Source organism: Eurosta solidaginis, chromosome 5, assembly GCF_040869045.1.
Source record: "Eurosta solidaginis isolate ZX-2024a chromosome 5, ASM4086904v1, whole genome shotgun sequence".
In the NCBI taxonomy this organism is placed as follows: Eukaryota; Metazoa; Arthropoda; class Insecta; order Diptera; family Tephritidae; genus Eurosta; species Eurosta solidaginis.
This window is the reverse complement of record NC_090323.1, coordinates 53,576,352-53,592,243: the sequence shown is the minus strand read 5'-3', so window position 1 is coordinate 53,592,243 and position 15,892 is coordinate 53,576,352. Positions and strand designations below refer to the sequence as shown.

Genomic DNA, 15,892 nt, shown 5'->3' with positions numbered 1-15,892 from the left:
TGCCCGATTTGCTTGTTTTCAATAGAGGTACAGACGAAGTGTTTTATATCATCACTTTTTAATTTTATATGTACATAAACTTTAAATGGCTTCGTTTCGTCAGCAAAACAACATTAGCTACGAAATCATGCCGACAAGTGCTAACTCGGACTTATTGGGTAGTTGGAAATTAAAGTCCTCTTAGACGAACAAACCCAAAGTCGTGAGCAATATCGAAAGCATATGGGATGGACTTTGGATAAGAAGATAGGAAACTTAACGCGCAAATTACAGTCCTTCCTTTGATGCCACTGTTTTGAAGGAAATTCTAAGATGAGCTTTACGAACTTTGCTAAATTTTTGGCACAGCGCAATGAATAAAAGGGCGAAAGCATCGCTGGCTATGTGGGCTGTGATGCGAATGGATACCTAAATTTGGATGGTGGGGAAGAAAAAGAGTTCCAGTTAATTGAGAAAAGTATGTGGGAGAAAACCTAAGCGTCTTTAGTGCTCTCAATCGGCGTGGATTATAGCAAACTGATAATTATTGGTGAATGAAGCCCAGACAGTTTACCACCTATTAATAATGAGGACTATTTTATAATTAACGTTAAAGTAAATAAAATTTAAGATATCGACTGTCTTTCATTTGTAATTTCAGTTCTTACCATTCGGCAAATCAACCTTAATATGGATGTTGTTGTTGTGTTAAAAGCGTGTTGCCCCATTCAATATGTGTGTCCACTCACAAATTGTCATCAAAGTCCTCTAAAGAAAGTGCAAAGAAAGTAGAAGTTTCAACAGGGGCGGACCTTAGGCAGATTGATGTTAGTGGCGTAGATTAAAGATGGTTCCCTACATAACGACACATCCTATGCCGGAAATACCTTACGTATGTTTAGGTTGATTGGGAACAAGTAAGAATTTGTCCTTTTACAGTGTCCAGAACACAGTTTCTCCCTTGGTAGTGTGTTTTTCTCCTGCAGGAGTAGGATAGCGTTGATAACGGGGTTCGCCCGACGCGTCCTGACGGTGAAATTTACTGATTCTGTGTGGATTTAGCCTTGAATGGCTCCAATGGCTATATTGGTAGGTGCCGGATCTTATCATGTTGCTTTTGGAGATGTTATTCTAACACTCTTGGAGGCGGGGATAGATCAAGCAGTTATTTGCTAGGGTCTTCCGGTTTGTAACGATTTAGTAAAAAAAATTCCTATCCAGCTGTTATGCTCTTTAATTTTGAGCGCTTTGGCCTCTTTATGTAGCTGAGGCCAAATAAATATCAAGTGCATCATCGAATTTCATGGAGCAAAATCAAGTACAAATATCATTCCTAATCCCACTAATGGATTCATTTGTTGTTTAATGCGAAATAGAAGAAAAAAAGTTATAAAAATAAATTGAGAAACGAATTGCATTATTGTTGTTATTTTTATTGTTATGCACGTTGCTGTTGTTTTCAATTTCAATGCAATAAAAGAGAAACAGTCCAAAAGCATAAAAAATTTTCAGAAAGCAGTAAGTAGACGCTACTCACATAGATACTAACAAAGAGTTGTCCCTTCTTCTCTATTTTGCGGACATTTTTTTGTAGTTATTTTTGTTTTTGTTGTTTATACCTTACTTCTACCACAGTTGGCTCCTCTTGATCACCAGCAGCATCCTTTGTTGGTTGAACGCACATTGCGCTTATTTCGCTTAACGTTACGTGCAAATGTTCTTTTGGTTTTTGTGTTTTTGTATTGAACTTCTGGTCTTGGATTTGTACATTTGTTGCTTATTTTATGCCTCTTTTGTTTTGTTTTTTTTTTGTACTCTCATTTATAAATTTTTGGTGTGTGTGTTGTTGTTTGATTATTATATAGAGTTAAGCATTTATTTTATGCGCTTTTGCGCTTCTGTTGTACCCTTTTTATGTCGTATGGCAGTTGCTGCTTCCGCCTCTTTAAGCACTGTTCTTTACAGTTTTATTTAATTTCGTTTGTTTTCAGCTTCTTCTTTCTTAAAAGTTACATTGCTGTTACATTGCTTATTACTTTTTCCTTTTTTTGTGAAAGTTGTTGTTGCTATGCAATCATAAAAAGGTAATTTAACATTAAATTTGGAGCACTTATTGTATGCGGCGGTTGGCAGGTAGCACACGGTGTATTTCGTTGACGATGCCGTGGCACTCTTTGTAATAAAAAAGCTTAGTAGTCAAAGTTGTGGTTGTTCAATTTTAATTTTTCAAACTTATTGTTATTCACGTCTTAGCATATTTACTGTATTTACGCCTTTATGGTTGGCGTTTTTATTTGATTTGTAGGTTGAATAAAGTTATGAAAATTCAGAAACGTGCAAAGCAAAAAGCTGTACCCAAATAAAGTTCGTCGTTGTTGTTGGTATATTGGTATGGAGTGTAGGTGTGTTGAGTGTTTGTAAGTGACATACATTTTTGCGCATCACTTTTGCTCTGTAACTTGCACGAACAAAAGACTTAAGAAACGAACTTAGTTAATACTTACAATGAATTGAAGTATACAGAGAATTTGTAAAATTCTCTATAAAAAATTGTATAAAATAGATTTTTTATTACAAGGTAACTTGAGGCTGATTGACTTCCCCTCGATTCGAAATATGGTCAAATGCATAAGCAGGTTCCAGCATAAAAAGCAACACCAAGCTACTTAGTTGTCTCCTGATCGAAGAACGCCAAACCAAACTAAATCGAATGCGTGGTGACCAGCGCCAGACACAGTTCCAGTGTCGCACTCTACGAGGTTCAAATATCAACTGGCACCACTAGATACGTACACGCCTCTGTGCAGCAAGAAAAGTGCACATAGTGATGCAATTCAACTTTGCCATCGAAAAGCTGCTGACGAAACAAACAGCTGATGGTTACTGCGCTCGGCACACAAAACTGTTCACGATATTCTTCTATCACTACATATTGCAGCTGCTCTCACCATAGGTTTCCAGCCAGCCCGCAAAAACAACTGGTACGATGAGGAATGTCGCGCTGCCTCCGAAAAGAAGGACGTTGCTTACAGGGCCTCACTGCGTTCGGGCACGACAACGCGGGGTGTATTGAAACATTATCGTGAGGCGAGGGCCTATATAGGAGGAAAAATGTGACGCAGAACAATGTGGGTGCGAGGAGATTCAAAAGCTGGCTGATAGAAATAATGTCCGAAAACTCTTCCAAAAAATGTGGCGGATAACGGAAGGTTTCAAGAATGGGGCAGATTTCTGCAGAAGTGATACACCTTGATTTTAAAGCAGCTCTTAACAGCGTAAAGACAAGTTACGTGTAAGCTCCTAAGTCTGAATTTAAGTTCACTGCAAAGTAAACAAGGCTCTGCCAAATGTCGTTGGGCAACACCACGAGCTCCGTAAAGATTGGGAACGACCTCTACGAGCCAACTGAAACCAAACAAGACTTCAGACAAGGCGAATCCCGAATAGATGACGAAGCAAACAAATGGGCTTGCCGTGAATAAGGACAAGACGAAGTACTTGCTGTCATCCAAGAATTGAGCGGAGCATTCGATCTTGGTAGCCACGTTACTGCGGACGGATATAAACTCGAGACTGTGAAAGACTTTTTCTTTATTGGAAAAAATATTAACAATGAAAGCAATGTCAGCTTAGAAATGAAACAGTGAATAAGCTTTGTCAACAAGTGCTTCTCTTAATTGAGTAGGCAATTGAAAAGTAAGGTACTCTCTAGATGAAGAGAACTCACGCACTGCAAGTCGATCATCATAACTTTCATGGTGTATGACCTGGATTCATGGACGGTGTTGAGAAAAGGTGAGTGGCTATTTCAAGCGAAAAGTTCTCCGGAAGATTTATGGTCCTGTCCATGTTGCTGACGGAGAGTTCATAATGAGGTATAGTGGTGAGCTGTAAAACCTTTACCCAGATATTAAGATATTGCAGCGATTAAAAGCCCAAAGAGATTCAAATGCTTAGTCATATTAGGTAAATGGGCTGAGAAGCACAGAAAGAAGAGACCTCCATTGAGTTGAAGGATGTAGTTGTAGGCAGACTTGACGTTCCTAAATGCTAACCGTTCGCCAATGCGAAACAGGTAAATCTGTCGTGTCTTCTTACGAAGCGGCCAAAATCTCTTATGTGGTGAAGCGCTAATTGATGATGAAAAAGATTATTCGACAACAAATCAATATTTTCAAAAATTGTCTCGAAATCAATTTAAAATAGTACTGAAATTATCCTTTATATAAAAGTGCGAAACAATCTCCAAGCAATATCGAAATATTCCGATGTGATCCTTAGCACAAATCCAAAATTTTTTCGAAATCACCAGAAACGAATATCTAAACGATACCGATGTAGCTCTGCAATGATTTGGTCACCATCCAGAAACAGCCTCAAAGTGATCATTACATGATTTCGAAAGTGGCCCGTAAATGGTCCCGAATTTCTACTAACTTAACGAGTGCGAATATATATCATCTTTATACCGGATATTCACGGCTTTAAACTAAACGGCAGTGTTGGTATTGGTATCTCAAAAGACCCTTCGCTCTCTTTAAGGATAAAGCTGCCGCGCCATTGCAATACATTTTATACAGACGGCCATAAAAGAGGATGCTAGATGGCCAATACCTAATAGTCTTACGAGGATTGCAATTTACACCGAAAGTCAAGCATCGATCAAAGCTCAAGGTAGGAGCACTTTCGATCCCGAACCACAGTGGTAATGTATGTTGCTGATGAGCTAGCAAGGAAAGACACGAAACATACCAGAGAAGGTTAGAAATGGCACATAGCTCCTCCTTCTTCCAGTTTCAAACACTTCTTTCTATTTGCATTTAGCGAGAAAACCAATGACAGTTGTGTATTGGAACCCACCTGTAAAGTTTTTCGACAAACTATGCCTCGCTGATGTAAGCCGAACAAGTCGTTATCAATCGCAATGATCTCTCCTTTGGTCCCTTAATCGGGATATTAACGCAATACTGTCTGGTGGGATTACACGGCCAATTTCTGGTGGTATTTGCCAAAACTTTTTATCAAATGAATGTTTTAACTCCGCCTCATTTGATTTACTCAGCTAACTCATGACTGCATTAATATTTACCACTAATATGATCTCTTGGTCTGATCTTTTGTTAATGAATGATATAGGTACAAAAGAACCTCCCGAAAAAAAGATATATTTGTTAAATAATAATTGCTTAGCATTACCAGAGGCCTGAAAACAACCCGTACAACAGCCGTAGCACTGTATGCCGTTCTGGACAGTCCACGTGTAGACTTGCTGCAAAACCATAGTGCTAAAAACTACAACGAAAGTTAATGCCTCCGGGCAGCATGAGGCCATACCATAAAACGATAGTAGTAAAACTTCATGAACTACAAGAAAAACTGACTACTTCATTCCATAGCTGTGCTTCGAAGATGATATAAGGGCCTCAATAGAGGTGGACGGGAGACAAAACGATACACGTGATCACCCATAGTCGCAAAGCTGTGGCAGGACTAGGGCCTGCGGTATTCTGTGTTGACCTGGAAATAAGTAGATCCTATAAGCTGTCAAATCGCTGCAGCGCTTTCAGGTGGAATAAGTACCAAAGCAGTACAGTCAGGACACATAGAAGCATACATCTTTATTGAGTTCTGCTTGCTCCGTAGACGTCCCAATAAGATTGAGTGGGATAGAGGGAAGGCGAGAATTGCACATGATCGACCAAGTGGGAAAGGTGTGAACCCAAGCGCGGTGCTGTAGAGTGTAGAAAATCATGGTTAGGTCTTACAACCTTAGATTAATAAAATTACTCCTATCAGTAAAAAGAGAAGACTGTAGACTCACGACGGGCTCTGACTGCATACTGCCTTCTGGCGTCACATGCTTTTATATTAGGCCTGATAGTAGATGTAGGAAGTGCGGTTTGAAGAAGGAAACAATCGAGCAAGTTCTGTGCTCATTAACCTTGGTCGATTTGTATGGACGAAAGTTAACCGATATCGCGCCATCCATTTTTCGATAGGATTTGGGCTCAGAAAAAAAATTCCACTACGCATACCCAAAAAAATAAGTTTCGAAACTGCGAAATTTTTTGTTTTTTTTTTTTTTTGGTTTTTGATATTTTAAGTTTTTTTCATGATGTACTAAAAAAAATTTTATGTATACGCTGTCCAACCCAAAAATGTCCGGTAAACACGTTGTCGATAACAGTTTTTCGCCAACGTTTTTAGCTGATATTTTTGGGTCGGACAGGGTATACATATGAAAATTTTTTTAGTAGGTCTTGAAAAAAACCTTAAAAATCAAAGTCGAAAAAGAGTCAAGAGTCCTGAGCCCATATCCTATCGAAAAATAGATGGCGCAATATCGGTTAACAAATCGACCCAGTCTAGTTCTCATGCCTTGCGTTTGCCAGGCTAAAACTCTAGCTATAAGGAGTAATACAGCTGTCATAGTTCTTAGAAATCTTCGAGTGTTTGCAAAGAGAGCGGAGTTATTTGATAACATTAGACCTGGTTGTTGATAGGGTTTTCACTTTGGTCGTAAACAAAACGTCTGGTAACACTATGGACTAATTCAATCTACGTGAGGTCCTCACAGATCGGCCATTTCAACCTAAGCTAAATATCATGTGCATAGGAACAACGAATTACATATGTGACATAGTTCTCAAAATAACAAAAACAAATAAATTGAAAACCTCAAGTAACTACTTCGATTATCGCCTATTATAAGCTCACTAACTCAAAAGAAATATTAATGAAGTAAACTAAAATAGTTTTTTTTTAATAACTAAAACAAAGCACCCGTGCAAACTCAATATTTGGTGGTATATGTACATATATACATTTGACTTCAATTTTTTTAAGTATTTTCTGTTGTAATTTTTTTTATAGGTTTTACCATATCCAAATGTTCAATGCGCATCTAAATTTAAATTGGCTACAACATATTTTTAGATTCACTGAAAGAAATGGTGCTAGTAAAATGAACAAATCGGTTCTGTTGTTCTTGACTTAACCGAAATTCGGTGAAATTGATCGAATTATGGTTAATTCGGCCGAGTTCTTTGTCAAGCGAAAACATTAGTTTAGTCATTTCAGCAGAAGACACTTTGTCGCTCTTAAGTTAAAAAAATTCTGTAACATTGACAGATTCCTAATCAATCTAACTGATTTTTTTGTTACCACAACTGATCTCACTGATCATTTCAACAGCGATCAACAGTCAATACATGAGCAAATTTCAAAGAGAATTTTATGCTCACTGCGCTCTCTACTTTGTACTTATGTATACTGTGTACTATATGGATGCACATATTTACGTATGTATATGGCGGTCGCCGTGTTGCGATGGTAGCGTGCTCCGCCTACCACACCGAGGACCCTGGGTTCACAACCCGGGCAAAGCAACATAAAAATTTTAGAAATAAGGTTTTTCAATTAGAACAAAATTGTCCGAAACGGGGTCGCCCCTCGGCACTATTCGAAAAGCACTCCGAGTGTATTTCTGGCATGAAAAGATCTCAGTGAAAACTCATCTGCTTTGGAAATGCCGCAACATAGGTACTTTCGTACAAATCTGTCGCAATAACTTTGTTTTGTTCATTTGACTACTAAAACGGTCAATTACGAATCAACGATTAATGCGCAGTTAATTCAACATCTTGTTGCGACGGATAAAAGTTGACAGAAATTTCGGTTGAAATGACCCGTATTTCGGTTGATTTTACCAGTCTTTTTCTCTCAGTGTACATAAAAATACTTGAATGTTGATCATAACGAAATCAAGGCTAAAATATGTAGTGAGATAGGCAAAAAACAAAAAAAAAAAAAAACACAGAAATTAATAACTATTATTAATAACTGTCATGTAGGCAGTGTAACAAATCAAAATGAAATGTATGTGGGGAGACTAAATAACGGGAGTGGAAAAGCAGAAGAGTTAAAATGTGGCTAATACTCACTCCATTGCCAATATTTTCATTTTATTTCAGTTTAAAGCAGAGATCGCATTTAACACTTAATTGGAAAAAAATTGTTTAGTTTATCACAAATAACGATCGGTTTTGGAGCTCAAAAAGGGGCTTTCTCAATACGATATGTAATTTTTTTGAAGTTTTTCGGTTTTTCACAGTGATGTATTTCTACCTTCAATGTTTTCTCACCATGTTTCCTTTTTTTACTGTAAAGACATTTCCCCAAAGTTTTGGAGTCATGAAATGTCAATTAAACGCCATTTTAGGATCCGGAAAACCCGTCTGTAACAGCTTAAAGATATTTTTAATGTTATTTTGGATTTTTTCAGGATTTCGAAATCACTTTAGTAATGTGTTACATAAATAAATAAAATTATTTGCACGACAATTTTGATATATTTTCAGGAATGTTTTGAACGGATCTAAAAAAATTTATTTATTAAAATTATCGGGATGTTGTTGCTATCGGCCGCCGTAGTGAAACACCAAAATTTTTTAAACAAGTTTTTTTAATAAGAAACAAGTAAGGAAGGCTAAGTTCGGGTGTAACCGAACATTACATACTCAGTTGAGAGCTATGGAGACAAAATAAGGGAAATCACCATGTAGGAAAATGCACCTAGGGTAACCCTGGAATGTGGTTGTATGACATGTGTATCAAGTGGAAGGTATTAAAGAGTATTTTAAGAGAGAGTAGGCCATAGTTCTATTGATGGACGCCATTTAGGGATAAAGGTGGACCAGGGCTGACTCTAGAATTTGTTTGTACGATATGGGTATCAAATGAAAGGTGTTACTGAGCATTTTAAGAGGGAGTGGGCCTTAGGTCTATCGGTGGACGACTTTTCGAGATATCGCCATAAAGGTGGACCAGGGGTGACTCTAGAATATGTTTGTACGATATGGGTATCAAATGAAAGCTGTTAATGAGTATTTTGAAAAGGAGTGATCCTTAGTTCCATAGGTCGACGCCGTTTCGAGATATCGCCATAAAGGTGGACCAGGGGTGTCTCTAGAATGTGTTTGTACGATATGGGAATCAAATGAAAGGTGTTACTGAGCATTTTAAGAGGGAGTGGGAATTAGGTCTATAGGTGGACGCCTTTTCGAGATATCGCCATTAGGGTGGGCCAGGGGTGACTCTAGAATGTTTGTACGATATGGGTATCAAACGAAAAGTGTTACTGAGCATTTTAAGAGGGAGTGGGCATTAGGTCTATAGGTGGACGCCTTTTCGAAATGTCGCCATTAGGGTGGGCCAGGGGTGACTCTAGAATGTGTTTGTATGATATGGGTATCAAATGAAAGATGGTAATGAGTATTTTAAAAGGGAGTAATCCTTAGTTCTATAGGTGGACACCTTTTCGAGATATCGCCATAAAGGTGGACCAAGGGTGACTTTAGAATGTGTGTACGATATGGGTATAAAACGAAAGGTGTTACTGAGCATTTTAAGAGGGAGTGGGCATGATGTCTATAGGTGGACGCCTTTTCGAGATATCGTCATTAGGGTGGGCAGGGGTGACTCTAGAATGTGTTTGTACGATATGGGTATCAAACGAAAGGTGTTACTGAGCATTTTAAGAGGGAGTGGGCATTAGGTCTATAGGTGGACGCCTTTTCGAGAAATCGCCATTAGGGTGGGCCAGGGGTGACTCTAGAATGTTTGTACGATATGGGTATCAAACGAAAGGTGTTACTGAGCATTTTAAGAGGGAGTGGGCATTAGGTCTATAGGTGGACGCCTTTTCGAGATATCGCCATTAGGGTGGGCCAGAGGTGACTCTAGAATGTGTTTGTACGATATGGGTATCAAATGAAAGGTGGTAATGAGTATTTTAAAAGGGAGTAATCCTTAGTTCAATAGGTGGACGCCTTTTCGAGATATCGCCATAAAGGTGGACCAAGGGTGACTCTATAATGTTTGTACGATATGGGTATCAAACGAAAGGTGTTACTGAGCATTTCAAGAGAGAGTGGGCATTAGGTCTATAGGTGAACGCCTTTTCGAGATATCGCCATTAGGGTGGGCCAGGGGTGACTCTAGAATATTTGTACGATATGGGTATGAAACGAAAGGTGTTACTGAGCATTTTAAGAGGGAGTGGACATTAGGTCTATAGGTGGACGCCTTTTGGAGATATCGCCATTAGGGTGGGCCAGGGGTGACTCTAGAATGTTTGTACGATATGGGTATCAAACGAAAGGTGTTACTGAGCATTTTAAGAGGGAGTGGACATTAGGTCTATAGGTGGACGCCTTTTCGAGATACCGCCATTAGGGTGGGCCAGGGGTGACTCTAGAATGTTTGTACGATATGGGTATCAAACGAAAGGTGTTACTGAGCATTTTAATAGGGAGTGGGCATTAGGTCTATAGGTGGACGCCTTTTCGAGATATCGCTATTAGGGTGGGCCAGGGGTGACTCTAGAATGTTTGTACGATATGGGTATCAAACGAAAGGTGTTACTGAGAATTTTAATAGGGAGTGGGCATTAGGTCTATAGGTGGACGCCTTTTCGAGATATCGCCATTAGGGTGGGCCAGGGGTGACTCTAGAATGTGTTTGTACGATATGGATATCAAATTAAAGGTATTAATGAGGGTTTTAAAAGCGAGTGGCCCTTAGATGTATATGTGAAGGCGTTCTCGGGAAATCGACCAAAATGTGGACCAGGTGATCCAGAAAATCATCTGTCGGGTACTGCTAATTTATGTATATATGGAATACCACTAACAGTATTCTTGCCAAGATTTCGCCTTGTAGACCTTTTTCATTTTCTTCTACTTAATAAGGTAGGTGTCACACCCATTTTACAAAGTTTTTTCCAAAGTTATATTTTGCGTCAATAAACCAATCCAGTTACAATGTTTCATCCCTTTTTTCGTATTTGGTATAGAATTATGGCATTTTTTTATTTTTCGTAATTTTCGATATCGATAAAGTGGGCGTGGTTATTGTCGGATTTCGGCCATTTTTTATATCGAGATAAAGTGAGTTCAGATAAGTACGTGTGCTAAGTTTAGTAAAGATATATCGATTTTTGCTCAAGTTATTGTGTTAACGGCCGAGCGGAAGGACAGACGGTGGACTGTGTATAAAAACTGGGCGTGGCTTCAACCGATTTCGCCCTTTTTCACAGAAAACAGTTATCGTCCTAGGAGCCAAGCCTCTACCAAATTTCACAAGGATTGGTTAATTTTTGTTCGACTTATGGCATTAAAAGCATCCTAGACAAATTAAATGAAAAAGGGCGGAGCCACGCCCATTTTGAAATTTTCTTTTATTTTTGTAATTTGTTGCACCACATCATTACTGGAGTTGAATGTTGGCATAACTTACTTATATGCTGTAAAGATATTAACTTTTCTTTTAAAATTTGAATTTAAAAAAAATTTTTTTTAAAAAGTGGGCGTGGTCGTTCTCCGATTTTGCTAATTTTTATTAAGCAGACATAAAGTAATAAGGGTAATGTTCCTGCCAAATTTCATCATGATATCTTTAACGACTGCCAAATTACAGCTTGCAAAACTTCTAAATTACCTTCATTTAAAAGTGGGCGGTGCCACGCCCAATGGCCAAAATTTTACTAATTTTCTATTCTGCGTCATAAGCTCAACTCACCTACCAAGCTTCATCGCTTAATGCGTATTTGGTAATGAATTATCGCACTTTTTTAATTTTCCGAAATTTTCGATATCGAAAAATTGGGCGTGGTTATTGTCCGATATCGTTCATTTTAAATAGCGATCTGAGATGAGTGCCCTGGAACATATATACCAAATTTCATGAAGATACCTCAAAATTTACTCAAGTTATCGTGTTAACGGACAGACGGACGGACGAACGGACGACTGTGTATAAAAACTGGGCGTGGCATCAACCGATGTCGCCCATTTTCACAGAAAGCAATTAACGTCGTAAAATCTACTCCCCTACCAAATTTCAAAAGGATTGGTTAATTTTTGTTCGACTTATGGCGTTAAAAGTATCCTAGACAAATTAAATGAAAAAGGGCGGAGCCACGCCCATTTTAAAATTTTCTTTTATTTTTGTATTTTGTTGCACCATATCATTACTGGAGTTGAATGTTGACATAATTTACTTATATACTGTAAAGATATTAAATTTTTTGTAAAAATTATACTTTAAAAAAAATTTTTTTTAAAAGTGGGCGTGGTCCTTCCCCGATTTTGCTAATTTTTATTAAGCGTACATATAGTAATAGTAGTAACGTTCCTGACAAATTTCATCATGATATCTTCAACGACTGCCAAATTACATCTTGCAAAACTTTTAAAGTACCTTCTTTTAAAAGTGGGCGGTGCCACGCCCATTGTCCAAAATTTTACTAATTTTCTATTCTGCGTCATAAGTTCAACTCATCTACCAAGTTTCGTCGCTTTATCGGTCTTTTGTAATGAATTATCGCACTTTTTCGGTTTTTCGAAATTTTCGATATCGAAAAAGTGGGCGTGGTTATAGTCTGATATCGTTCATTTTAAATAGCGATCTGAGATGAGTGCTCGGGAACCTACATACCAAATTTCATCAAGATACCTCACAATTTACTCAAGTTATCGTGTTAACGGACGGACGGACGGACGGACATGGCTCAATCAAATTTTTTTTCGATCCTGATTATTTTGATATATGGAAGTCTATATCTATCTCGATTCCTTTATATATGTACAACCAACCGTTATCCAATCAAACTTAACATACTCTGTGAGCTCTGCTCAACTGAGTATAAAAATTATCTTAAGCTGGGTCGGCCCTCGCCAGTGATTTGGCAACCACTCCGAGTGTATTTCTGCCATGAATGGTCTCATTTTCTTTACAGATGCCATTCGGAGTTCACATTAAACATGTAGGTCCTGCCCCGCGAATTTGAAGGAAAAATTAAAAGGAGCACGAAGCAAATTGGAAAAGAAGCTTGGGCTAAAATCTCTTCGGATGTTGTCGCGCCATTCATTTATCTATTTATCAGCATGTGATTGGTTTGTTATCCGTGTAATCGGCGAGAGTGGAATGTGCGAGAGGGACAGTGCGTTCCTCTTCGGCGAGTTCTGGGTATTTTTCTTTAAGAACTTGATTGGCCGGCCAATTCCTGATATAGAGGGCTAACGCCTGTTTGTGGATATCACTGATGACTTGCTTGTTCTTTTTTGCTTCATGCGGCTGTGTTCTCGGGTACCATATTTCCTCATAATGCTTACGGAGATGACCCCTTAAGCCCCTAGTAGGTGTAGCCTCATCAATCATATGTCTGCTGGGATGCCCAGGCTTCAGGGCTCCCTAATGGGGAGCACTCTCGCGTCATTGTGTGGGTGGTGTTCTGGGGACATAAGAAAACAGCTCGTAGCGGTTCTGAGGACAGAATTTTGGCAGGCCAGTATTTTCTTCTGGTGAGTAACCTTTAGGCTTGGCGACCATATGGGTGACGCGTAGCATGCAATCGGCCGGCTAATTCATTTGTAACTTGTAAATAGCGTTCCTTTGTCTTTACTCCAAGTGTTGCCGGCAGGAGATTTGAGGATTTTATTACGGCTCTCGACTTTTGGACCAATTGCGATTGCATGCTCTCAAAAAGGAAGATCCTGATGGAACGTCACACCCAAGATTTTTGGATGTAAGACAGTCGGTAACGTAATGCCATCGACATGGATGGCCAATATGGCCGACATTTGGCGTCTCCATGTTGTAAATAAAGTCCCGATGATGTGGTCGGTGAAATTGTCAGGTTTCGCGAAGCGAAGAAACTGAAGAGATCAGGGAGATAGCTGTTTGTTTTATTACAAACCTCATCGATGCATGGGCCTGGACCTGTGGCCATTATTGTGCAGTCATAGGCGTAGGAAACGATAGTGACTCCTTCTGGTGGTGAAGGTAGTTTAGATAAGTAGAAGCGTAAATTTTAGACCAAACTTTTATATTTATCATCCTCATATCAACAAACATTCGCTTTAAAGTGATCAAATGTCAAATTTTTTTAAATAACAATTTAAGGAGAAATCACTTAGCAGTCACTTTGTCAGAGTCAAGATGGTATCAAAAGTCCCATCCGTCGCCTTGAAATAAACTATAGAAATTTCAAACGGCGCATGAATCACAACAGTATTGAATGAGGCTGTTAAGAAAATTTGTTAAAACGAGAATCTAGTACTCTTAATTATTTGAGTTTGACATATGAGTGACAAACCGAAGTCGATAGTCGAAGGGAAATATAAGAGTTTTCATATAGTTACCGCTTTAGTGATGTCGTTTAGGTTTGGTTAAACTGGCCGTTCTATGAGGACTTCACATAGACTGAATAAGTCCGTGGTGTAACCAGAAATTTTTTTAACTACTAAATTGAAAAACCATGTCAAAAACAAGGACCTGTGTTATAAAATAACTCCGCCCTTTTTGCAAATACTAAAAGCTTTTAAGGACTTATGGCACTTGCTGCGTGTAGATCTGACAGATGTATCACTACTAATTAATGTAGTTTTAGCCCAGGCTAAGCACGAGCACAGAAAGTTATGAGTCAACAGCCCTCTCTTTTTAATGATAGGAAAAACTTTGTTAGTCTAAGGTTGCAAGACCTTAAGGTTGTCAGACTTTGGATTAAAGCTCAAACTTAATACATAACGGTGAGCTTTTGATTCTAGAAATTTCGGATTTCATTTCATTAATTTGAAGGGTGTTAAAAATGCACTGCAAGCTTAAATTGTAAAATTGTTACATACATCTACCGCTAACTCAAATTTACCCAAGAATTTAATATCTGCATCCTCTTGTGAAGCATAGTCATTAGCGTTACCAAATGTCCCGTATTGGCCGGGACATCCCGTATTTTTCACAAATTTTAAAGTGTCTCTCCGGGGAATGCTATGTCCCGGAATTTTTACAACATCAACATTAATAAATTATAATCTGCTACGAAACATGACCATATTTGCGGCTTCGATTGTATTCAGCTCATCAGCATATGGCATGCAACTCTGTAAAGACGAAAAATTCATCCCTACTGCAGTTCTGAATATTGTCAATGTTTGGCATTTCGCACACCTAAATATTCATTTGCATGGGGAAGTGTTGTGTTTTAAAATTACGTTTGAAAAATGAATACATAGAATATTGAATTCACATTAAACACAGTAAACGTATTATATGTTCGCCTCTTTCATAGAAATATTTGTTATAAATAAATGAGTTTAAAAAGTTTAATCTATATATATAAAAAGAAGTGTACATTTTGATTGTCACTCCATAACTCGAGAACGGCTCGACAGATTGCCATGAAATTTTTAGGAAAGATACAGGAAGGAGAGGTGATGGTTAGTTGATTTTGAAATCCCAAATCGGTTTAGCCATATATATATATATAAATCAAATTCTGTGTGTGTGTGTGTTCGCTATGGAAACGTAATTCCACACATCAATCATCACCAAATTTTGGTTATGGGTTCCTTCGATCAACGGGAATGTTTTAGGCTAAAAATAATTTCGATATATAAAAGGGGCGTGCCACCTCCCATACAAATGGAATATTTGGCACTGCATACCTTGGAAGGTACAGATGCCAGAACATTGAAATTCAATGAGGAGTTATATGAGGTCCATCCCTAACACCACCAAGAATATGCGGAATTTGGAGAAAGGGGGCGTGGCACCTCCCATGCAAATGGAATCTTTAGTAATGCATAACTTTGAAGGTATACATGCCAGAACATTGTAATTCAGTAAGGAGTTATATGAGGTCAATCCCTAACACCACCAAGAAAAGGCGGAATTGGGAAAAAGAGGGCGGCGAACCTCCCATTCAAATGGAGTCTTTGGTGCTGCATAACTTTGAAGGTATACATGCCAGAACATTGAAATTCAGTAAGGAGTTATTTGAGGTCAATCCTTAACACCACCAAGAAAATATGGAATTGGGGAAAAAGGGGGCGTGGCACCTCCCATACAAATG

General features: G+C 38.5%; 1 protein-coding gene across 1 annotated transcript in view; it reads left to right on the top strand.

The window, feature by feature from the left end:
• Positions 1–2,014: 2,014 nt before the first annotated feature.
• eg (eagle) overlaps positions 2,015–15,892 on the top strand; it is a 128,681-nt gene continuing 114,803 nt past the window's right edge. Inside the window, exon 1 of the mRNA XM_067787379.1 lies at positions 2,015–2,063. The gene's annotated coding sequence lies outside the window, so the exon portion shown is untranslated. The remainder of the gene's footprint in view (positions 2,064–15,892) is intronic.